The following is a 25,031-nucleotide window of genomic DNA, read 5'->3' on the forward strand; positions in this document are numbered from 1 at the left end:
ACCATCGCTAAGCCGCTGAATGGGCTGACAACTGGGACAAAGGCACCACGCCATGGGAAAGGCAAGAGGAATACATAAGAAACTCACAGCAGCAGACTTGACTGGTGAGTGCAAACAGGCCTTTAGTCAGTTGAAACAAGCTCTCCTCGATCAGGTCATGCTAGCCCACCCTGATTTTAGTAGACCTTTCTTGCTGTCTGTAGACGCGTCTAGTAATGGATTAGGCGCTGTCCTCTCCCAGGTGCCAGAGGATGGGTCTGCAGCCAGACCCGTAGCATTTGCTAGCAAATCACTTACTTATGCACAGTCAAAGTATCCTGCCCATATGTTAGAGTTTTTTGCTTTACGCTGGGCCGTCTGTGAGAAGTTTAGTCATTGGCTAAGGGGCAAGCCTTTTACTGTATGGACAGACAACAACCCATTAACGTACATCCTATCCAAGCCCAAATTGGACACCTGTGAACAGAGATGGGTTGCTAAACTCACTCCATTTGAGTTTGACATCAAGTACATCCCCGGTCCCAAAAATGCCATTGCTGATGCACTCAGTAGACAGCTATTTGTGCAGCCGAGCGCTCTCCACCGTATCACAAGGGTTCCATACAAGGCCTTGCTGGAAGAAGCTGCGGGAGTACGTGCTGAGAAGGTGCAAGATGTGTTCTGCTGGTCGAACCACCCATTCGAACTCGAAAGCTGCTCACCGTCAATTGAGGCAGATCCCTGTGAAATTATTATGGACTGCCAAACTACCTCCTATCCTTCTCCTGGTTCTCTGTCAAAGGAAGCGGTGTCAGCAGTCCTGAGGTCGCAAGGGGAGGCTGGTCTACAGAACTGTCCGCTGCTACTGCCTCAGCTCACTCAGTTACTGGTGCCATCTGAGTTGTCAGATGTGAGAGTGCTGTCCCGTGACGACCTGAAATCAAAGCAGCGCCAGGATGATGCACTCGCCAGAGTTGTCTTCTACGTGGACAGGGGCCGTAGACCTTCTAGGAGGGAATGTGGCCATGAATCACTCGAGGCTCTGCAGATTCTGAAGACCTGGGAGAAGCTCACTCTGAAAATGGGTGTACTATATCGCGTTACCAAAAGTTTGCTTTCAAAGAAGAAGACGTACCAGTATGTAGAACCCACCTCAATGAGGGCGACAGTTTTGAAGGGTGTCCACGATGAAGCCGGTCATCAGGGGCAACAGTGGACGTTGTACTTGATTTGACAGAGGTTCTTCTGGCATGGTCTGGAGTCGGATGTGAGAGAGTATGTCAAGACCTGCAAGAGGTGTGTGTTCAGTAAGGCCCCCGAGCCAGAGGCCAGAGCTCCACTGGAGAACATCATCACGACTGAGCCCCTCGAGTTGGTGTGTGTGGACTTCTGGTCTGCTGAAGACTCCAACAACAAGTCCTTGGATGTTCTGGTCGTCACTGATCATTTTACTTAGATGGCCCATGCCGCCTTGTGTCCGAACCAATCAGCTAAAGCAGTGGCCCTTCAGCTGTGGAACAACATCTTCTGTGTGTATGGTTTTCCTCGTCATATCCACTCTGACCAAGGGGCCAACTTTGAAAGTAAATTGATTGCTGAGTTGTTGAGTGCTGCAGGAGTCCAGAAGTTGCACACAACTCCCTACCATCCGATGGGAAACGGGGGAGTCGAAAGGTTAAATAGAACGCTGGGAAACATGATCAGGACTTTACCTACGAGAGCAAAGCACAGGTGGCCCCAGAAGCTGAAGTCGTTGACCTTTGCCTACGACTGTACAGTCCATGAAACCACGGGCTACGCCCCTTTCCAGTTGATGTTTGGGAAAACCCCACGTCTGCCTGTCGACATGATGTTTGGTACTGTGCTGCATGACTCAGAGGTTGTAGACTATGACGAGTACATCAAGTCCCTGATGAGAGACCTGAGGGAGGCCATGGAGACGGTACAGGTGTCGGCAACCAAACAGCTGAAGAGGCATGCGGTTCTCTACAACAGGAAGATCAGAGGAGCTCCAGTGGAGGTCGGTGATTGGGTGCTGCTGGCGAATAAGGGTGAAAGTGGAAAGAGGAAGCTGGTAGATCGTTGGGAGAACAACCTCTATATTGTTACGGAGAAGAATAGTGACATCCACATCTTCAAGATACAGAACATGTCGACTGGCCAGGAGAAAACGGTCCACAGTAATCTGATAATGCCTGTAAACTTCTTGCCTCTCCCTGACACTGCCTTGGAGACACCTAATACGGGAGACCGTGAGGATCCGAGTGAGGAGATGGAGGACTCATCCATGAACGATATACCAGAAATGGACATTGGTGAGAGGACTAGTGTGTGGGTATCAGAACAGACTTCGGGGAAGCACAGCCGGAGCACTCTGAAAAAGAAACCCCAGAAATAACAGAAACAGAAATAAATGATGCTCAACTGGGACCACTGGCTGATGTGATTTACTTGGACATAACACAGCGCAAGGAGAGTACGATATAAATCTGTTACACAAGCAACATGAGCTGTTGAAACTACCATAATTTAAAAAAACACATGGACACTGGATATATTTTTACATCACTGGTTAGAGGAAAACCTACAGATCAGTCAGCTACATTTTGGAATATTGTATTTTGATACGAGTTTCACCAAAACAGAAAGAGAAACATGAGAGGTGGGGGATGAGGTTACACGTCCTGAACTAACACAGCTCAAAAACCACACGGAATCTGGGAATAATGTGTACATCACTGGTTAGAGAACAACTTGTAGAAGACAGCTAGCTATATTTTGAAGTGTTGCATTTTGATTTAAGTGGGTCACCAACGCGGTAAGTGTAACGCAACACTTTCTTTGTTAATCACTTCCATCGATATCATGCTGAAATCAATAGAACAGAGGGCAGACGTTTGGGGTGTAGTGCTGCTTAAACTAATACTATTCAAAGACCACACGTAAACTTTGAATAGCCTAATAATGGTTGGGTAGATGACAATTTGTGAAAGGCTTCTATCTATATTTTGGAATGATTGATTTCGGGAGGCTGCCATCACGGGAAAAGGGAACAAACAATGAATCAAGACCCGCCATAGGATGTCAACAGTGACAACAGCTGGTTGCTATTTAAGTGATAGTTTGACTTAAAAACATATGTGTGTGGCCAGTTGGAGGATCTACTCTGTGCTACTGCGTTTGTATGCTAGCTCGGTAGCTAACTCAAGTTGGCCAACGTTAGCCACTAGCTATGCTAGCATGTAATTACATTTCAGACCAAGTGTTGGCAGTGATGAGCTACAATCCACCAATCACAGGAAGTGCAATATAAACAAGAAGCAGATGGGGCACGTGCGGCCATGCTCTTCAATGACTTCTTGGCTCAGTTGTCCATTGGGAACATGTTAGCATGTGGGAAACTCCCCCTCTCGAGCATCCAATTGGTTCCTTCATGAACACTCCCCCCACCCCCCCTCGAGCATCCCAGTGGTCCTGCATGAACGCTCCCATCTGCCGAACACCTGTCTTCGCAGTTGTTAACAGAGCTGCAGGAAAACAGTGCCCGACAGGCCTGCCCCTTCTTCTGTGGGGTTTATCTGCGGCTGGCATCCAATGTTATTGTGCATTAACGTCACCTATTGTACAGGAGCTCCCCCGACTCCCCCCTTTTCTAACTTAAAAATAGACCAATAGAAGAATAAAGAGGGGTTCCTGCAGATGCATGAATACCCACATGCAGGAATGCCCCAAATTGCGGGCCGCAGTTGCATCCTTTTCGGCTAGCTGAAGGACATCTGGAGCCCCAGTAGTTGGGCTCTAACTTGCCTACCATAACCGTAGTGGTTGGCTAGGCTGCCTAGGTTAATAGATAGTTTGGAAAATAGCTAACGCTGGCTAGCTTGCTGGCTAAGAACTGCAGATGGCTAACATTATTTGATAACTGGTTAGATGGCATTATGTATTTCCAAAACTTTAGTTTTCTTTAATGTAGCTGTAAGCTAGGTGTTGATAGAAACTGGCTTACTCAAGTTGTGCTAACATAACGTTAGCAGGCTGGTAAGGCTAACGTTAGCAGACTAGTAAGGCTAACGTTAGCAGGCTAGTTGGCCAGCAACCTTGCAAGTTGATTTGTAACAATACAGTCATAAATGATTTGCTTGTAAGTTGGCTGAAAATTTTATTGATGAGTGTAGTCATTCATGAGTGCAAATGATTTGGTTCAATTTGAAGTTATACATTTCAAGTTATTTCTGTTGGAGTTTACGTTATAGGGAAAATGCTGGCTTGCAGTGTCCTCCATATTACATCACATTTTCCAACATGACGTTGGCATTCTTCTGAATTCTGATCGAGTTTGTAATAACTCGAAAAATAGAAAGGTGAGGTGTAACTTGCATTGGGACTTTTGATGCATATTCTAATGCAAATTCATATGTTACATGTGGTTAAGTTTATGTTACCTACCCTTTAAGGTATATTTACTTTTACTCAAGTATACAATTTAGTACTTTTTCCACCACGGAACCAATGAAATCTCCCTTTCAATTTTGACCTAGTGTATGTCATTGGCGTCAGCTGATGGAGGCTGGAGGCAAAAAAGTGCATACATTTTTGGACCATTATTTGGACAAAACACTTCAGAGATTTTAGATTTGATTGGAATAAAGCCCTCCCTTTACCTAGTCTCATTGTAAGAAAACAAGTTCGATATCATGCACCTTGTTGTCACATGATCTACACTGGGGCGAGGTTATATGAAAACTTGTGCGTTTACGTCGCTCACAGTAGTCAGCCAGACTTTTTGTAAACATTGAGGATGAGGATGATTTATAAATTATATTTTTCTATCATCTTGTGTGTTTGTTTGTGTTTTGATCTCTGCACTCCTGAGAGCTACGTTTTGGATAATAAAATCGGATTAGGGAGAGAGTTTGACGGCATTGGAGGTTTGAGCGTTGGAGGGGTAAGTAGCTAATGCTAGCTGCTAAAACTAGGCTTCTTCCTGGTTCGACTGTACGAGAAAGATCAATGAAACAAAAGAGCACATTTACAATCTAATCGTTATCACTTTCTGACACGTTTCCCTCTTCATTTTAGGCAACATCTCGCCTGCTTGTAAATTATGCTGAACCCTACCGCAGCCAGATAATGGACTACCTTTTCAAGGTAAATTAGCTACAAATGTAAACATTCTTATGTCATGACTGAATACCTCTTATCTCATTTAATGGGTAGCCATTCATTAATCGTATCTTAGTGTGAGATCCATAACAGTATGTCACTTTTATTTGCTGTCTGTAGCCAAACTTTGGGGCTTCTCTACACATCCTGAAAGTGGAGATTGGAGGTGATGCCCAGACCACAGGTAAACATGGAAAATGCCTCCTGCACTTCCTATGTTAGGTTCATAAATAGCACCCTATTCCCCTTTATAGTGCACTACTTTTGCCAGGGCCCATAGGGAGGTATACTTTGTGTTTATCAATTATGACAGGCAAAACTTTTATTTGAGTTACCTTACCTAGCATGTAGGATTTTGCATTCTACAATGTAGGCTAGTAATAGCTGAAGAGTACATTTCAATTCAGTTTTTCCCCACTGGATGGAACAGAACCCTCACACATGCACTATGAGAAAGATGAGAACTACTTCAGAGGGTATGAGTGGTGACTGATGAGAGAAGCCAAGAAGAGGAATCCCAACATCACTCTCATAGGTGAGGCTGGACGACCATTAGAGCCTTTCTGCCGTACTATGATTAGGATAACACACTATACTGAACAAAAATATAAACGCAACAATTTCAAAGATTTTACTGAGTTACAGTTCATAGAAGGAAATCAGTCAATTTAAATAAATACATCTGGCCCTAATCTATAGATTTCACATGACTGGGCAGGGGCGCAGCCATGAGTGGGCCTGGGAGGGCATATGCCCACCCACTTGGGAGCCAGGCCCAGCCAATCAGAATTTGTTGTTCTCCACAAAAATACTTTATTACAGACAGAAATACTCCTCAGCACCCCTCAGACGATCCCGCAGAAGAAGCCGGATGTGAAGGTCCTGGGCTGGCGTGGTTACTCGTGGATTGCGGCTGTGAGGCCAGTTGGATGTACTGCCAAATTCTCTAAAACGACATTGGAGGTGGCTTATGGTAGAGAAAGGAACATTCAATTCTCTGGCAACAGCTCTGTTGGACATTCCTGCAGTCAGCATGCCAATTGCACTCTCCCTCAACTTGAGACATCTGTGGCATTGTGTTGTGTGACAACTGCACATTTTAGTGGCCTTTTGTGTAATGATCATGCTGTCTAATCAACTTCTTGATATGCCACACCTTTCAGGTGGATGGATTATCTTTGCAAAAGAGAAGTGCTCACTAACAGGGATGTAAACAAATGTGTCCACAAAATTTGAGAGAAATAAGTGTTTTGTACATATGGAAAAAAGATCCCAGAAATGATTTCACCTCATGAAAAATGGGACCAAATCAAATTGTACTTATCACATGCACAATTTACAACAGATGTAGACCTTGCAGTGAAATGCTTAATTACAAGCCCTTAACCGGCAAGGCAGTTAAGAAAATGCCTAAATTAAAGAACAGCAGTAATATAACAATAGGGAGGCTATATACAGGGGGTACCGGTACAGAGTCAATATGTGGGGGCACCAGTGTCGAGGAAATTGAGGTAATATGTACATGTAGGTAAAGTTATTAAAGTGACTATGCATAGATAATAACAGAGTAGCAGCAGCGTAGAAGGGGGGCAATGCAAGTAATCTTGGTAGCCATTTGATTAGATGTTCAGGATTCTTATGGCTTGGGGGTAGAAGCTGTTTAGAAGCCTCTTGGACCTAGACTTGGCGCTCCGGTACCGCTTGCCCGTGCGGTAGCAGAGAGAACAGTCTATGACTAGGTTGGCTGGGGTCTTTAACAATTTTAGGGCCTTCCTCTGACACCGCCTGGTATAGAGGTCCTGGAGTGCAGGAAGCTTGGCCCCGGTGATGTACTGGGCCGTAAGCACTACCCTCTGTAGTGTCTTGCGGTCGGAGGCCGAGCAGTTGCCATACCAGGCGGTGATGCAACCCATCAGGGTGCTCTCGATGGTGCAGCTGTAGAACATTTTGAGGAACTGAGGATCCATGCCAAATCTTTTCAGTCTCCTGAGGGGCAATAGGTTTTGACGTGCCTTCTTCACGACTGTCTTGGTGTGCTTGGACCATGTTAGTTTGTTGTTGATGTAGATGCCAAGGAACTTGAAGCTCTCAACCTGCTCCACTACAGCCGCGTCAATGAAAATGGGGGCATGATCAGTCCTTCTTTTCCTGTAGTCCACAATCATCTCCTTTATTTATTTTGATCACGTTGAGGGAGAGGTTGTTGTCATTGCACGACACAGTCAGGTCTCTGACCTCCTCCCTATAGGCTGTCTCGTCGTTGTGTCATCAGCAAACTTAATGATGGTGTTGGAGTCGTGCCTGGCCGTGCAGTCATGAGTGAACAGGGAGTACAGGAGGGGACTGAGCACGCACCCCTGAGGGGCCCCTGTGTTGAGGATCAGCGTGGCGGATGTGTTGTTACCTACCCTTACCACCTGGGGGGCGGCCCGTCAGGAAATCCAGGATCCAGTTGCAGAGGGAGGTGTTTAGTCCCAGGGTCAGCTTAGTCATGAGCTTTGAGGGAACTGTGGTGTTGAACACTAAGCTGTAGTCAATGAATAGCATTCTCACATACGTGTTCCTTTTGTCCAGGTCGGAAAGGGCAGTGTGGAGTGCAATAGAGATTGCTTCATTTGTGGATCTGTTGAGGCGGTATGCAAATTGGAGTGGGTCTAGGGTTTCTGGGATAATGGTGTTGATGTGAGCCATGACCAGCCTTTCAAAGCACGTCATGGCTGCAGACGTGAGTGCTATTGGTCGGTAGTCATTTAGTCAGGTTACCTCTGTGTTCTTGGGCACCGGGTCTATGGTGGTCAGCTTGAAACATGTTGGTATTACAGACTCTGACAGGGAGAGGTTGAAAATGTCAGTGAAGACACTTGCCAGCTGGTCAGTGCATGCTCGGAGTACACCTCCTGGTAATCCGTCAGGCTTAGTGAATGTTGACCTGTTTAAAGGTCTTACTCACATTGCCTGCGGAGAGCGTGATCACACAGTCGTCCAGAACAGCTGATGCTCTCATTCATGTTTCAGTGTTACTTGCCTTGAAGCGAGCATAGAAATTATTTAGCTCATCTGGTAGGCTTGTGTCACTGGGCAGCTCTCGGCTGTGCTTCCCTTTGTAGTCTGTAATAGTTTGCAGGCCCTGCCACATCCGACAAGCGTCGGAGCCGGTGTAGTACGATTCAATTTTAGTCCTATATTGACGCTTTGCCTGTTTGATGTTTCGTCGGAGGGCATTGCGGGATTTCTTATCAGCTTCCAGGTTAGAGTTCCGCTCCTTGAAAGCAGCAGCTCTAGCCTTTAGCTCAGTGCGGATGTTGCCTGTAATCCATTACTTCTGGTTGGGGTTTGTGGTGTTTATTTTTTGGCTCATTATAGATATGTTTGCCTTTCAAATTAGAAGACAAGCAGTTGGATATATCTGACGCACGAAGGACTGGCTCTCTTTCCAAGCTTTGGTTTAGCCACTTATATATCGCCGGTCATGTTTTTACTCGTTATAGGTGTTAAAAACATCATAAGGTAGTTAATTTAAACCGTTTTATAGCAATTTATATCCGTTTAGTGCGATTTTGAGGCATTTCTTTGTGATGCACTTTGAAGCGCCGGGCACGTTTCCAGTACCGGTCGAACGTTAGTGGGCATTTCGACGGACAAGAGGACATCTTTCGACCAAAAGAAGATTAGACCCAAGAAAGGATACATTGCCCAAGATTCTGATGGAAGATCACCTCATAGTAAGAAATATTTAAGATGATAAATCGTTGTTCTGTCGAAAAATTTTAAACGCATATTCCGCCATTTTTTTTGGTATAGCTTCGCTTGGCGAACCCTGTATTGCACAGTAAGGATAATTTTAGAAATGTAATTCAGCGATTGCATTAAGAACTAATTTGTCTTTCGATTGCTGTCCACCCTATATTTTTTAGTAAAGTTTACGATTAGTTATTCATTACGCCAGATCACTGTCCAAAATGGCGCCCGACATTTTCAGGCTAGTTTTGCTAGTATTGTCATTGTATAACCACGGTTTTTTGTGGCTAAATATGCACATTTTCGAACAAACTCTATATGTATGTTGTAATATGATGTTACAGGAGTGTCATCGGAAGAATTCTGAGAAGGTTAGTGAAAAAATTTATATATTTTGGCGATGATTACGTTATCGCCCTCTTTGGCTTGAATCAATGCTCGGGTAACGTTTGCACATGTGGTATGCTAATATAACGATTTATTGTGTTTTCGCTGTAAAACACTTAGAACATCTGAAATATTGTCTGAATTCACAAGATCTGTGTCTTTCCATTGCTGTGAGCTGTGTATTTTTAAGAAATGTTTTATGATTAGTAATTAGGTAATACACGTTGCTCTCTGTATTTATTCTAGTCGAGTTGTGATGGTGGGTGCAATTGTAAACTATGATTTCTACCTGAAATATGCACATTTTTCTAACAAAACCTATCCTATACAATAAATATGTTATCAGACTGTCATCTGATGAGGTTTTTTCTTGGTTAGTGGCTATCAATATCTTTATTTGGCCGAATTGGTGATAGCACCTGATGGAGTAAGAAACTGATGGAGTTAGAAAAGTGGTGTCTTTTGCTAACGTGGTTAGCTAATAGATTTACATATTTTGTCTTCCCTGTAAAACATTTTAAAAATCTGAAATGGTGGCTTTATTCACAAGATCTGTATCTTTCATTTGGTGTCTTGGACTTGTGATTTAATGATATTTAGATGCTACTATTTAATTGTGACGCTATGCTAGCGATGCTAATCAGTGTGGGGGGGGTGGGGGGTGATCCCGGATACGGGGTTGAGGTTCGTGAAAGGTTAACTTGGACTGAAATAGGTGCCGGTACTGTTTATATTTATGTGCGGGAACTCTGCAATACTTTTGAGCTAGGGGAGGTGGATTAACTCACTCTGTTCTGGTGTGCTCCTGCCCAAGCCAAGCGCTGGACATATCTGGTATGATTTCACAGGTAAGACCTGTAGCTAGTGTGTCAGATTTTGCATAGGCCATTAGACAAGCGTCAGCTGTGGTCTTTCTCTAACAATGGTCTCTGTTAATGTTACCTCTTGTACCTGTAGGCTTGCCGTGGGCCTTCCCAGGTTGGGTTGGGCAAGGGAAGAACTGGCCATACGACTTTCCTGATACAACTGCATCCTATGTGGTGTCCTGGATCTTAGGAGTAGCCAAGCAGTACCATGACCTGGATATTGATTATGTTGGGGTGTGTATTCTATTTGTTTTTGTGGGTTGTATATTGAGAATATTGTAATTTATTTAACCAGGAAGGGCTCATTGAGATTTTAAATCTCTTTCTCAAGGGTCATTACACAATTACAGACAGACAACATGAAAAACTACAAGTAATCTAGTAAAAATCACTGAAGTATAACGAAATCATAAACAGCAAATTTAAAAACATTGACAGGTCAAGGAATCAGCCTCAAAATCTTTCATCAATTATTTAAAAACACCAATCGGGACAAGTTCTTCCAGTTTAAAACTATTTTGTAAGTATTTTCATTAAAGCCCTTTTACCAAATTCAGTTCGGACATTTGTAACAGTTAGCAGGATAAAGTCCTGCGAATGAAGAGAGTACCCACCACATTTCTGAACAATAAAAATTCCCAAATAAAATGGAAGTAAACCCAAAATGGCTTTGTAAATAAAAGTATACCAGTGACTGAGCATACGAGTGACTAGAGAAGGCCAGCCAACCAGTTGTGGAAAAAGTACTAAATTGTCATACTTGAGTAAAAGTAAAGATACCTTGATATAAAATTACTCAAGTGAAAGTCACCCAGTAAAATACTACTTGAGTAAAAGTCAAAAAGTGTTTGTTTTTAAATATTCTTAATTATCAAAAGTAAATGGAATTGCTAAAATGTACTTAAGTAAAAGTATAAATAATTTCAAGTTCCTTATGTAACAGTATAACTTTAAACCGTCCCCTCGCCCCGACACGGGCGCGAACCAGGGACCCTCTGCACACATCAACAACTGACACCCACGAAGCGTCGTTACCCATCGCTCCACAAAAGCCGCGGCCCTTGCAGAGCAAGGGGCAACACTACTAATAGGTTTCAGAGCAAGTGACGTAACTGATTGAAACGCTACTAGCGCGTACCCGCTAACTAGCTAGCCATTTCACATCCGTTACACTCACCCCCCTTTCAACCTCCTCCTTTTCCGCAGCAACCAGTGATCCGGGTCAACAGCATCAATGTAACAGTATAACTTTACGTCGTCCCCTCGCCCCGACACGGGCGCGAACCAGGGACCCTCTGCACACATCAACAACTGACACCCACGAAGCAGCGTTACCCATCGCTCCACAAAAGCCGCGGCCCTTGCAGAGCAAGGGGCAACACTACTAATAGGTTTCAGAGCAAGTGACGTAACTGATTGAAACGCTACTAGCGCGTACCCGCTAACTAGCTAGCCATTTCACATCCGTTACACTTATATTAAGCAAACAAGACGGCGCAATCTTCTTGTTTTTTTGTTGACGGATAGCCAGGCGCACACTCCAACACTCAGACATCATTTACAAACTAAGCATTTGTGTTTAGTGAGTCTGCCAGATCAGAGGCAGTAGAGATTACCAGGGATGTTCTCTTGATAAGTGTGTGAATTGGACCATTTTCCTGTCAAACTGTAATGAGAACTTTTGGGTGTCAGGGAAAATGTAAAAAGTACATACTTTTCTTTAGGAACATAGTGAAGTAAAAGTTGCGAAAAATATAAATAGTAAAGTACAGATACCCCAAAAATCTACTTAAGTAGTACTTTAAAGTATTTTTACTTAAGTACTTTACACCAATGCAGCCAACCCTGGTTTACAAAGTGCAGTGTTGCATAAGAGTTTTTCAGTTTAAAATAAATCTCAATGCTCCATGGTAAAGGGTGTCAATTGATCTCAAACGCTGAGTGGAATCATTCATATATAAAATATCACCATAGTCTAGGCATAAATGTAGCTGATAGACTCTTTCTGGCTTCAAAAGAAAAGTAGACCGTACCATGGTAAAATAAGGGTAAAAAAAAGCAGGCCTAATCCCAACTTCAGCTAATTGGATACAAACACGATCTACATATGTGTTCCTTCAATCTACCCACCTGTTTAAATATATGCTGTTGATGTTTTCTAACTATATAGATCTGGAATGAAAAGAACTTTGACAGCAAGTACATCAAGGTTTGTATTTGTAAGATTTTCTGTCCCTATTTTAGCAGCCATTACCATTTTACACAATGTGAACTGTTTTAGAAGAAAAAAACAGCCACCTAACAATTTAGGTCTATATGCAATTGGCAGAGAGAGATGTAGAGGTATACATAGGTTCATAAATTCATCAAAATCCTATCAAGATAGATCAGCTGTTTGCGTCTGAGAGCATTTAATTTGTGACCAAGGTGCTCTGAGACACATTGGATAAAGTTGGCTTAACCGGTTTGGGTATCATCACAGCTGACGGTGACATTTCAAATGCCATGGTTGTAGACCCGTACCTCAACAACACTGTCGAGGTGGTAGGGTAAGTAGGGGACAACGTGGACCACAACTTGCTCTGAAGTGACACAGAACAGCCCCTGCTATTCCGTCTCACTCCAAATCACTGTTTCCTCCATGGCATGGTATTTCTCACGTGAAGCTAAGTCATTTCACAGGTATTTTTCTCTGTTGATGTGGTGTAGGCAATAGTGTTCTATAGGTCTATAAATGCACTGCTCCATACCAAACAAACATACTCTCAGATGCATTTTCACCAAAGTAAAGTGTTAAATAACATTGCATCATTAAACCCAGATGCCAGTTAAGGTGATTGAGGAACTGAACAGTCTTTCAGTTCGCTTTAATCACCAGTTAGTTATTCCACTCCACCCTTCTAGAACACTTGGCAGGCAAGCGATAAGGAAGTCTGCGTGATGCCATCCCGTTTCATAACTGGGATTGCTCTGTTGTGTTCAGACTAGCCAATAAGCTGAATGTTGGTGGCTGTTTTTACTTCAGATGCCTGAGCAGTCAGGAGATGTAGATGCCTAACACAATTACAGTCAACTCCTGGTAAATCCAAACTTTGTTTTAAGTGCATTTCAGTGCACCAGTACAAATGCAAATACGTTCTTCATAATTCATCTGCATATCTGGATAATCTTATTTAGTGCATATAGTCATGGCAGTCCCGAGACATTGCATTTACCAGGAGTTGATTATCTATTAATAGAGAATGTGTCCGCTCTAGTATCTAAGATGCTTCTATTGCATGGCGCTGGCATATGTTAAAGTAAAAGGTGAATACAATAATGTAGTCCATGGTCCTGAATGGTTCTTCAATACTTCATCACCTTCTCACTCACCTCTCTCTCTCTGTCACTGGGTAGCTGCTGCGGCACACTCTGGATAAGGGGGGTTTGGAGAAGGTCAGAATCATAGCCAGTGATAACCTATGGCAGCCCATAACCTACTCAGTGCTTGTCGATCGAGAGCTGGCCGAAGCAGTTGATGTGATAGGGTAGGAGAGTGTTTCTGCTGAATTCTGCTGCGTCATCTCTTGAAGAGAGATTTTACTGCATGAAGCATTTCATCCTTTCAGAAAGTATTCCTCCGGCCTACATTGTCACGGCTTTCTTCCTGGGATGAAGGAGAGGACCAAAATGCAGCGCGGCTAGTGTTCGACATGATTTAATAAAGAAGAGACAATAACGTGAACACTATACAAAATACAAAATAACAAATGTGAAAACCGAGACAGTCCTATCTGGTGCAGAACACAAAGACAGAAGACAGGAAACAATCACCCACAAAATCCCAACACAAAACAAGCCTCCTATATATGATTCTCAATCAGGGACAACGATTGACAACTGCCTCTGATTGAGAACCATATTAGGCTGGACACAGAAACAGACAAACTAGACACACAACATAGAATTCCCACCCAGCTCACGTCCTGACCAACACTAAACAAGCAAAACACATAAGAACTCTGGTCAGGACGTTACATACATTCTGCATTCACAGTGCTTATTTTTTTAATCATGATTCTGTATGTGTTATTTCATAGTTTTGATGTCTTCATTATTATTCTACAATGTAGAAAGTAGTAAAAATAAAGAAAAACCTTTGAATGAGTAGGTGTGTCCAAACCTTTAACTGGTACTGTATGTCTGTATACGTACAGTATGGGTGTGAACATGTGTGTGTGTATGCACGCGCGGGTGTGTGTTCATCACCTTCATACCATTCCATGTGTGTGGCCTGACAGGGCCCACTACCCAGGCACCACCGCAGTGATGGAGGCCCAGAAGAAGCAGAAGAAGCTTTGGTCGTCTGAAGACTATAGCACTTTCAACGACGAGGTGGGGGGAGGCTGCTGGGCCCGCATTCTCAACCAGAACTATGTCAACGCACTCATGACTGCGTACGTTTTATTTATTTCTACACAAAATCAGCCTAAGTACGGAAACAGTGAGAAGGTCGTTCTATGACTTACCCAAGGATTGACATTAAGGGTTGCCCTATTGACCATGGGCAAGTGAACTTAGCAGTTAGACAAGTTGAGCCTGCTTAGATCATTTATTGTCAATTGTCACAGAGATGCTGAAATTTGTAATTTTTTCTTTTGGTACTCCGTCTGCGATTGAAATAGTTGACTTTTGTTGTTAGACTAAATAGAGTTAGTTGTCAATTAAGGCCCTGGCTGAGAATACGGAGTTTTCGCCCCCGGTCTTAAAGAAATCTTTCTCAATCTCTTTATCGAAGCTAAGGATCCGGATCACGCTCTGAGCATGTTATTTTACTCACAGTACGTAGCTACTGCTCACACTCCCCTTTATGTTGCTCTCTTTACTCACCCTTGATGAAGAAGCCTACACTGAGTGTACATTAGGGACATGACATAGACTGACCAGGTAAATCCAGGTGAAGGCTATGATCCCTAGTTGATGTCACCTGTTAAATCCACTTCAATCAGTGTAGATGAAGGAGAGGAGATGGTTAAAGAAATATTTTTAAGTCTTGAGACAATTGAGGCATGGATTGTGTATGTGTGCTATTCAGAGGGTGACAAAATATTTAAGTGCCTGTGGCAGTAGGTGCCAGGCGCACAGGTTTGAGTGTGTCAAGCACAGCTACATTGTCGGGTTTTTCACACTTAACAGTTGCCTGTGCGTATCAAGAATGGTCCACTACCCAAACGCTATCTAGCCAACTTGATACAAGTGTGGAAAGCATTACCGGTAGTCAACATGGGCCAGAATCCCTGTGGAAAATGTCCGACACCTTGTAGAGTCCATGCCCCGACTAATTGAGGCTATTCTGAGAGCAAAAGGTGGAGCAACTCAATATTAGGACAGTGTTCCTAATGTTTTGTACACTCAGTGTTTGTGTGCCTCATATTTCTGAACAGCTAAAATAAAAAATAAAAACCTGTGGCGATTTGAACAAACATTCTCAAAATGAAATATATGTTTGTTCAGCACCATATCCTGGAACCTGTTAGCCAGTTACTATGAGGATCTTCCCTTTGGGCGAGATGGCTTGATGACAGCAGAGGAGCCCTGGACTGGGAACTATGTGGTGGAATCACCCATCTGGACAACTGGTAACCCTCTACACTTAAAGAAATGGATGGTTCACCCTCAAATTGTTGTTTTTCATATATTTTGAGTTACACTTGTAACTATATGAGTTACACTTGTTAACACTTGAAAAGTAGGTACAGATTAGCACAATGATGTTTGATGACCTTCTTACAGTTTTGCTATTATGTGAAGCTTCCCCAAAAGTAGCTATCAGCATTTCACATTTTGTCTTGAAGCAAGTGACAACTGCTAATGTAGAAAGACTTCATAAAATCATTGGATTATTTGATTTACATTTGACAATATTGTCTCCTAGCACACACCACCCAGTTTAGCCAGCCTGGATGGACCTACCTGCAGACCGTTGGGCATCTGGCAAACGGGGAAAGTTATGTCGCACTGACTGACAGCAAGGGAAACCTCACCATCGTCATAGAAACCATGGTCAGTATTTATCTTCCTGTATATTACATGTGTTAAACTGAATATTTATTCTGAGTAATGCTATCTAATGTTAGTAGAAGTCTTCATTATTTTGTTGATTGTACACTGTGCTTTGAACAATTTCCTAATTTGAATAGTCCATTCTAGTAAAGCTCTTTTTAGATCTCTGAAGCTTAACTTTTAAGGCTGGTTTTGGAGAAAGTCAACAATTTCCTCAGGCTCTCTTTTTCATACTAAGCTGTGCTTTCCCAGGAGCCTCTGATCTAAGCTTTAGCTAGTAAAAGGAAGTCCGGTGAGTTATCAGCTCACTTCCGCTGTCTGTTGATGCAAGGACCGTGTTGTGACCATAGTTTGTTTGTGGATTAAATTGTCTGTGACACAACATGACTGTGAAATGTGATAAATGTTTTTATTTTTCTATCTTTCAGACTCATGATCATTCTGTGTGCGTAAGGCCTCCACTCCTGCCCTTCAATGTCACACCCCAGAATGTAACATCCCAACTCAATGGATCTTTTGTGAGTATTGTTACAGTTATCGCATGCCTGTTAATGATTAAAAGGTTACTTTGTCTTAGTAAACGTGTCTCTTTCCTAGGGCTCGATCAGGGAACTACAGGTGTGGCAGTCGAGGTTTGACTTCAAGACTAAAAAGCCATTCTTCTTCAAGAAACTGAGCCCCTTAAAGGTAAACTTACTCCTCTGACAATCTTTTAATGTACATATATACAGTTGAAGTCAGAAGGTTACATAAACTTTGGTTGGTGTCATTAAAACTTGTTTTTCAACCACTCCACAAATTTCTTGTTAAAAAACTATAGTTTTGGCAAGTCAGTTAGGACATCTACTTTGTTCATGACAATACATTTTTCCAACAATTGTTTACAGACAGTTTATTTAACTTATAACTCACTGTATCACAATTCCAGTGGGTCAGAAGTTTACGTACATTGAAAAATTCCAGAAAATGATGTCATGGCTTTAGAAGATTCTGATAGGCTAATTGACGTCAATTGGAGGTGTACCTGTTGATGTATTTCAAGGCCTACCTTCAAACTCAGTGCCTCTTTGCTTGACATCATGGGAAAATCAAAAGAAATCAGCCAAAACCTCAGAAAAAGTATTGTAGACCTCCACAAGTCTGGTTCATCCTTGGGAGCAATTTCCAAACACCTGAAGGTACCACGTTCATCTGTACAAACAATAGTACGCAAGTATAAACACCATGGGACCACACAGCCGTCATACCGCTCAGGAAGGAGACGTGTTCTGTCTCCTAGAGATGAACATAGATTGGTGCTAAAAGTGCAAATCAATCCCAGTACAACAGCAAAGGACCTTGTGAAGATGCTGGAGGAAACAGGTACAAAAGTATCTATATCCACAGTAAAACGAGTCCTATATCGACATAACCTGAAAGGCCGGTCAGCAAGGAAGAAGCCCCTGCTTCAAAACTGCCATTAAAAAGCCAGACTACGGTTTGCAACTGCACATGGGGACAAAGAGCTTACTTTTTGGAGAAATGTCCTCTGGTCTGATGAAACAAAAATATAACTGTTTGGCCATAAAGACCATCGTTATGTTTGGAGGAAAAAGGGGGAGGCTTGCAAGCCGAAGAACACCATCCCAACTGTGAAGCATGGGGGTGGCAGCATCATGTTGTGGGGGTGCTTTGCAGCAGGAGGGACTGGTGCACTTCACAAAATAGATAGCTCATTAGGGAGGAAAGTTATGTGGATATATTGAAGCAACATCTCAAAACATCAGTCAGGAAGTTGAAGCTTGGTCGCAAATGGGTCTTCCAAATGGACAATGACCCAAGGCATTCTTCCAAAGTTGTGGCAAAATGGCTTAAGGACAACAAAGTCAAGGTATTAGAATGGACATCACAAAGCCCTAACCTCAATTCTATAGAAAATGTGTGGGCAGAACTGAAAAAGTGTGTGCGAGTAAGGAGACCTACAAACCTGACTCAGTTACACCAGCTCTGAATGGGACAGAATTCACCCAACGTATTGTGGGAAGCTTGTGGAAGGCTACCCCAAAACATTTGACCCAAGTTATTCAATTTAAAGGCAATGCTACCAAATATGAATTGAGTGTATGTAAACTTCTGACCCACTGGGAATGTGATGAAAGAAATAAAAGCTGAAATAAATCATTCTCTCTACTAGTATTCGGACATTTCACATTCTTAAAATAAAGTGGTGATCCTAACTGACCTAAGACAGGGAATTTGTACTCGGATTAAATGTCAGGAATTGTGAAAAACTGATTTGAAATGTATTTAGCTAAGGTGTATGTAAACTTCCGACTTCAACTGTATATATATTTTTTTATACAAGAGGTGTGTGCCCAAGCTTCTGAAAGTGTTAGACAGAGTGTCATCTTGTCTTTGGATCTTGTTTTGAGTCTTGCACAGTATGATATTTCTCCTCCTGTGAAATTTCACATCTCCAAACTAACTTTTATGAGTGCTTACGTTGGATATGTTGTTTTGGTGTGGGCAGTTTTGCCACATTGCCATGAGTTTCATGCTGGTTCCCTTACACTTTCCTTGCTAGATTTCTGATGGTTTGTTCACCTTGAGCCTGGATGTAGATGAGGTTTACACTTGAACTACCATAACCACTGGGCAGAAAGGGACTTACCCTGATCCACCCCCCAAAGTATACAAGGATGACTTTAAGGTTGGTAAGTACATTTTAAAGGGAGAAATGTCACTGTCTACCAAAAACAACCCGCAAATGATCAAAAAAACACATGTAAATTAATCTCTCTCTCTCTCTCGCTCTCTCTCTCTCTCTCTCTCTCTCTCTCTCTCTCTCTCTCTCTCTCTCTCTCTCTCTCTCTCTTTCTCTCTTTCTCTCTTTCTCTCTTCTCTCTTCTCTCTTCTCTCTTCTCTCTTCTCTCTCCCTTCTCTGAGGCCCCAGACTTTGCTGACCAGACGGGGGTGTTTGAGTATTGCATAAACCTGACGGACCCTGGTCTTCACCCTGCGCCAGGTGGTCACACAGATGCCTGTTACCTGGGCAGCAGATGCCAAACAGACCATTAGCGTCATCGGAGACTATAAATGGTGAGGAATCAGGGCAGGGGGAGTGGGGGCGAGGTATAGGGTGAAGTTGCCCCTAGTTGTTGATCTAGGGCTAGTTTTGCATTTCCCCCACTAATGGTTAAGTTTATGATTGGGGCAAGGGAAGCTGATCCTAGATCTGTACCAAGGGGAAACTTCTTAGACTCCTGCTCAAGTCATGATAATAACATTAATTAGAAAGGGCTTTTAATACTTTTATCTGCCTTGATGTGCTACAAATGTCTTATGAAACTGGTGCGTGTAATTACTGGAAAGGAAAATGGGTCAAGAAAGAGTGCATTTTACGGTGTAGAATTGTAATGGTGTACACTGTATGTTTTCCAGGCAGAACCTGACAGTGAGCTGTGATGTCTTCATGGAGACGGTGAATACTGGAGGAGTGTTCATCGCAGCCAGAGTGGACAAAGGTGGCGGGTCGGTCCGCAGCGCCAAGGGAGTCTTCTTCTGGGTGTTCGCAGATGGCTCCTACAAAGTCACCAATGACCTTGGTCAGTATTTTACTCAAAATAAATGTAAATGGACGGACATTTTTCCAGACTCAGGTTAAGCCTAGTTTAGGACTAAAAAGGCATCTCAATGCCAATTATCCATTGAAAGAGATTTTACATTTTAGTCATTTAGCAGACACTCTTATACAGGGCTGAAAGTAGATTTAATTTCTTCCTGGTACGGGACCTCCTGTGTGTGCACGCTCGTGCACCCAAAACATTTATGAGTGGCAGAATGGCCCTTTACATTCTGCCACCCTGTACGTTCTGCCGCCCTAGGCTAGACAAAACATTACCACCCCCATCCTATCCTCTCTAAACTAGAATGAATTCAGGAGGGGTTGGCAATAGGTTTGGACTTGGGACCATTTCTTTTTCTCAGCTAATAGTCGGCAGAACAGAACATAACGGCAGCCCAATTCTTAGACCTATGCTACAAATTAAACCCAATTTAACATATCTGATTAGTAGGATATATAAATCAGTTCAATGTCAATAATATATCCTAATATTTTCAATCTGATTACTGTGATAAAATCACCAAGATCTCTCTTAAATTAGTTTTTTAATGTTTCTTTGTGTGTTGATTGGGGAAAAACAGCTTGCATTCAACAGAAAATGTAGCTCTGAAAGTCTCAAAAGAAAGGTGGATCATGAAAATAGACGTTTCAGGGAAGAATGGATAGAGAAATATGCATTCTTACCATATTTGTCCAATGTCAAACCAGAGTGTCTTGTAGAAACAAAGAAACGGTTTCTGTTTGCAAATAATTTAATATTAGACATGAGTATGAATCTAACCAGGCACTTTAAAAAGTTACCTGTCCAACCACACAGGCGGCTCAACCAACACACACAAATGGAACTCCAACTGCTTGCTACTTGTCCGTCGCTTAGCCCAACAACAGAAGTGTTTCCCTAAATGCTGCCTGGGACAGAATAGCAAAGTACATGTTGCTATACATTCTGCAGCTCAGCTTCAGAATGTTATAGAGACTAATCGATTCATCCTATATGCATCAGTCACGTCTTTTGTGGGCATTTTAAAGCTTGTTTGTAGCGTAAGGCACCACAGAGTTAAGCATTGTTATAGAACACGTTGTATTATCTGGATGCTTTTTATTTAGTTCAAAATATAAAGCTAACAATGGGTGTCCTTTTTGCATTTTACTTAAACAAACAGTATGGCATACCCTCAATTAATTTGAGCCCTGGTTTTACCGAAACACACCAAGCCGTTCCCCGACACGGAGGTATTGAAATGAAGTCAAATTAAAATGAAGACAATTGTTGAAATGAATTACTTTCAGCACCATTTACTGTCTGTCTGTTTGACTGTGCCACTCTACAGCTGATGTCTGCCCGCTTGCAGTTTTTTTTTCTCTCCTGCACTCACTCTCTCCTCATTAATAAGTTAAGGATTTTAAAAAGTGTCTGTTTCATGACATTGTAATACATTTGGTCTCCAGTCTGGAGCTACAGAAAAGGCTACTCAACAGGCTACTCTTTCTACTGTAGGCTACACAGGCCTAATTTATGTTAAATTGATTTGATGGAGCCCTGCAGTGCTGCATCTCTCCAACAGCACCCTGCAGAGGCGCGCTGGACATGGATAAGATAAATATTTTTGGCAAAGTGGGCATAGCTTATCATGAGGCAGCATCAGCGCTCACTTAAGTAGCCCTCATGCCACTGAGTGAGTGAAGTTATCATTGTTCTGGGGCAGAATAATGTGAGGTGTTATGTGTTGTTGGAGGTGCGTCTTGGTCAAACTGCTGATCATAGATTTATGTTTAGAATCCCTATTAATTCAATAGCATCTGTGGGCCTATGTATGGCCTTTTATTGTGGCATGAACACAACAATCACTTCAAAGGGCTCCTTTACTAGGCTTCCTGCGCACATTTACCAACTGGCAACATATCTCTGGCAACAGTGGTGAATGGAAAGAGACTACTTCTGTTGCACTAAACACCAGTGTCATGCTATTTAGTGACAGAATTAATGGCTCCACTAAACACCACAGTGTCATGCTATTTAGTGACAGAATTAATGGCTCCACTAAACACCGCAGTGTCATGCTATTTAGTGACAGAATTAATGGCTCCACTAAACACCACAGTGTCATGCTATTTAGTGACAGAATTAATGGCTCCACTAAACACCGCAGTGTCATGCTATTTAGTGACAGAATTAATGGCTCCACTAAACACCACAGTGTCATGCTATTTAGTGACAGAATTAATGTCTCCACTAAACACCACAGTGTCATGCTATTTAGTGACAGAATTAATGTCTCCACTAAACACCACAGTGTCATGCTATTTAGTGACAGAATTAATGGCTCCACTAAACACCGCGGTGTCATGCTATTTAGTGACAGAATTAATGGCTCCACTAAACACCACAGTGTCATGCTATTTAGTGACAGAATTAATGGCTCCACTGCTGTCCATGCGAGTCTCGGTTTTCGACCACTCATCTCTGCATTGGCAAAATGTCAGTGTTTTCCTCGAACCACGTGGCATTCTGGAACATAGGCTATACCACCCGCTTTCAAGTTGATTCTCTCATGTTTCATCCCTCAGACGTGGGATAATGATAAATAATGATGTAATAGCCTACAGTTTTGACATTTTGTTTTCATTATTGTGGTAGGATCATGTTTTACCAGTACGGCGTACCCCCACAATTTATTTTGCCGGGACGCCAATGTTTGTGAACAATGTAATCATAAACAAAAACTGTATAGCCTCAAAACACGGTTAAATTTATAATTTTGATATCGTGGATGGTCAGCCCTTGAATCCATAGCTCTGTCTATGAATCTGAGTGGTTACATTTCTCCATCCCCATTCCTTAACTTTTTTAGTGTTTGAACTGCAGATTGCCCCTTTAATTGTTTGAAGTGACACCTGCGTTTAACAAATTCCTGCTTATCAGTTAATGTATTGTTGTGTAGTGCACAAGCCATTGATATATTAATGCCTATTGTTTACCAAGTCTTTTTTGTTTCACAGTTGGAGAGACTGTGCTTGCGGAGGGTCATTCTGGAACGAGCGCGTACGGCTGGCACACGCTATCCCTCACAGTCGAGGTATGTTCACAACTTCAATCTCTGAAACAGTAGGAAAACTAGTTCCAAGAAAACTTGATAATTATCATCAAAATGCATCTCTGTCAGCTCTTCTTTTCATATAAATGACTTCAAGATCTTAGTAGAGGAAAATCGTGTTTGTCTCTACCAGACAACTTAACAAATTGAAGTATTTGGTGGTTAGTTTCCTCTCCCTGCCTTTTCCTTTACACAAATAGCCGTATACAGTATATTTATCTGTGTTATATGGACACATTAACTAATAGAAACCTGTCTATTTTCAGGAGGAATGTGCCACAGGGTTGCTGAATGGATATCAGCTATGGAAGAATACTGTGGTATTGGGACCAAGGAATGGCTGGGCTGCCATAGGAACACACTCATTTGAACTGACACAGTTCGACAACTTTGCTGTGGAGGCAAAATCATCATTTGTCTGTGTTTGTTTGCGGTGAAAATGTCTTGGTCATGAATTAATTTATTGAAACCATTATGCCTCTGTGGGCCCTTAAATGTGATTGTGTGTCAAATGAGAAAAGGCTGGCTTTTATTTACAAATGTTTTTTAAAGGGAATAGCTCATTTGATTGCACAGATATTCGATTAACAACTATACTGTACGTTTGCCACATGTGTGTGTGCAAGCCTTGCTAGCTTTAAAAATTGGGAAATGCCTTGTATTTTCCAACAAATAATGGGAAATCAACCGTTTCAATCTGAGAATGACCTTTTCTATTAACTTTTTGTTCTCTATGCACTGTGAAAAGAATCATTGCCTAGTGACTAAATACCAAAATTATTATTTCATTTTTATTTTACGAATGTTTACAATGAAGAGGAGGCCTATTTTGAAATTACCTCTAGCATATTTTTTTCAACAAGTTTGCACCTGCACAAAAACGTGATGAAACGATACCCCTTGTTGCTAAATAACGTGAGAGACGCCCAGACAACATCTGAGCGCAGGAGAAGATTATTAATAGCACCTTGACTCCTATGCCTCAATGTATTGCAGAGGTTCTTATTTTAGATGTTGATATACAGGTACATATCATCTAAATAATTATGAACTGTACGCCTCCGAGCTAAACAGAGAAATCTTCTTTTATTCATTGCCGGCGAGCTAATGTTAGCTTTGCTGTGCGCTTTTCAAAACCAGGAGAAATAGGCTGTGTGGCTGTTTAATACACCTAGGTAAGGATGATGATAATAACAGTTAGCTACAACGGGGTAAGACCAATCATTTATATATAGACTAGATGACAGATTGTGTTGAAGCCACCCGGCTGCCATCTTGGCACTCCCCCACCGTTATATTATATTTTGCAAGCTATAGAAATGCATTTATGTTTTTGCCACATTTATTATATTAAAGACTACTTAATGCATACTTTTAAATTGTATAATGTGAAATAAATATATAAAACATTTGCTTTAATGTATCATTTTTTGAGATGCTAATGTTACTGTCCCCACAACAACAAAAATACGTAAAACCATGTAATTTGGTCCTTGAAACATTTAATTGAAATACTGTAGGATTCCATTCATTCCTATGGTGGACTGCTCCTACTGGGGAGTGCCAATATGGCTGACCGGTGGCTTCAAAGCCTCTCAAAGTTGATATAGACACTTGGATAAGACTGCCGGCCTAAAAGGTCCCCCATCTGTGTGCAGTTCTTGTCTACCTATGTAGTTGGGGCGTCCTTGGTGGAGAGTGTTGAGCCAGAGGACATCCAAATGAAGCTGAACAAATCCTCATAGAAAACATGTCCGAAGTTACCAATAATCCTACAAATCTAAGTGATGCTCATAGCATGGCTTGCTAGACCCCATATCGTTGCTGCCGGATGACAACTTATCTCCAAAAATGAAACTAAGAAAAATGTAAATTCTTTATGAGGTTTCACCTCCGATCCGATATATTATTTATGTGTTTTGTATTTCAGTTAGAATATCTCTTCAAGATCATCCCCCAAGTGGAGTGAAGTAGGGCTTGTCATCAGGATTTAACATCAGGTTAGTACCCTCTGCAATTCAGAATTGTACTCGCATCATATGTAAAAGTGATTCAGTGAAAGCCTTTCCTCCCTTTGATTATATTTAGGGGGAGTTCTTATATAAAGTTATGTAGTAGCATTTTTATATTATTTGTCCAATAATGTGATCACAACAC

At 42.1% G+C, this 25,031-nt stretch overlaps 1 pseudogene; it reads left to right on the forward strand.

Annotated features, from left to right (window-relative positions):
- Window positions 1-1,435: 1,435 nt before the first annotated feature.
- LOC120023042 lies at window positions 1,436-24,619 on the forward strand (annotated as a pseudogene).
- The last annotated feature ends 412 nt before the right edge of the window (window positions 24,620-25,031 follow it).

The sequence above is a fragment of the Salvelinus namaycush genome, chromosome 28 (genome assembly GCF_016432855.1).
Source record: "Salvelinus namaycush isolate Seneca chromosome 28, SaNama_1.0, whole genome shotgun sequence".
Classification (NCBI taxonomy): Eukaryota; Metazoa; Chordata; class Actinopteri; order Salmoniformes; family Salmonidae; genus Salvelinus; species Salvelinus namaycush.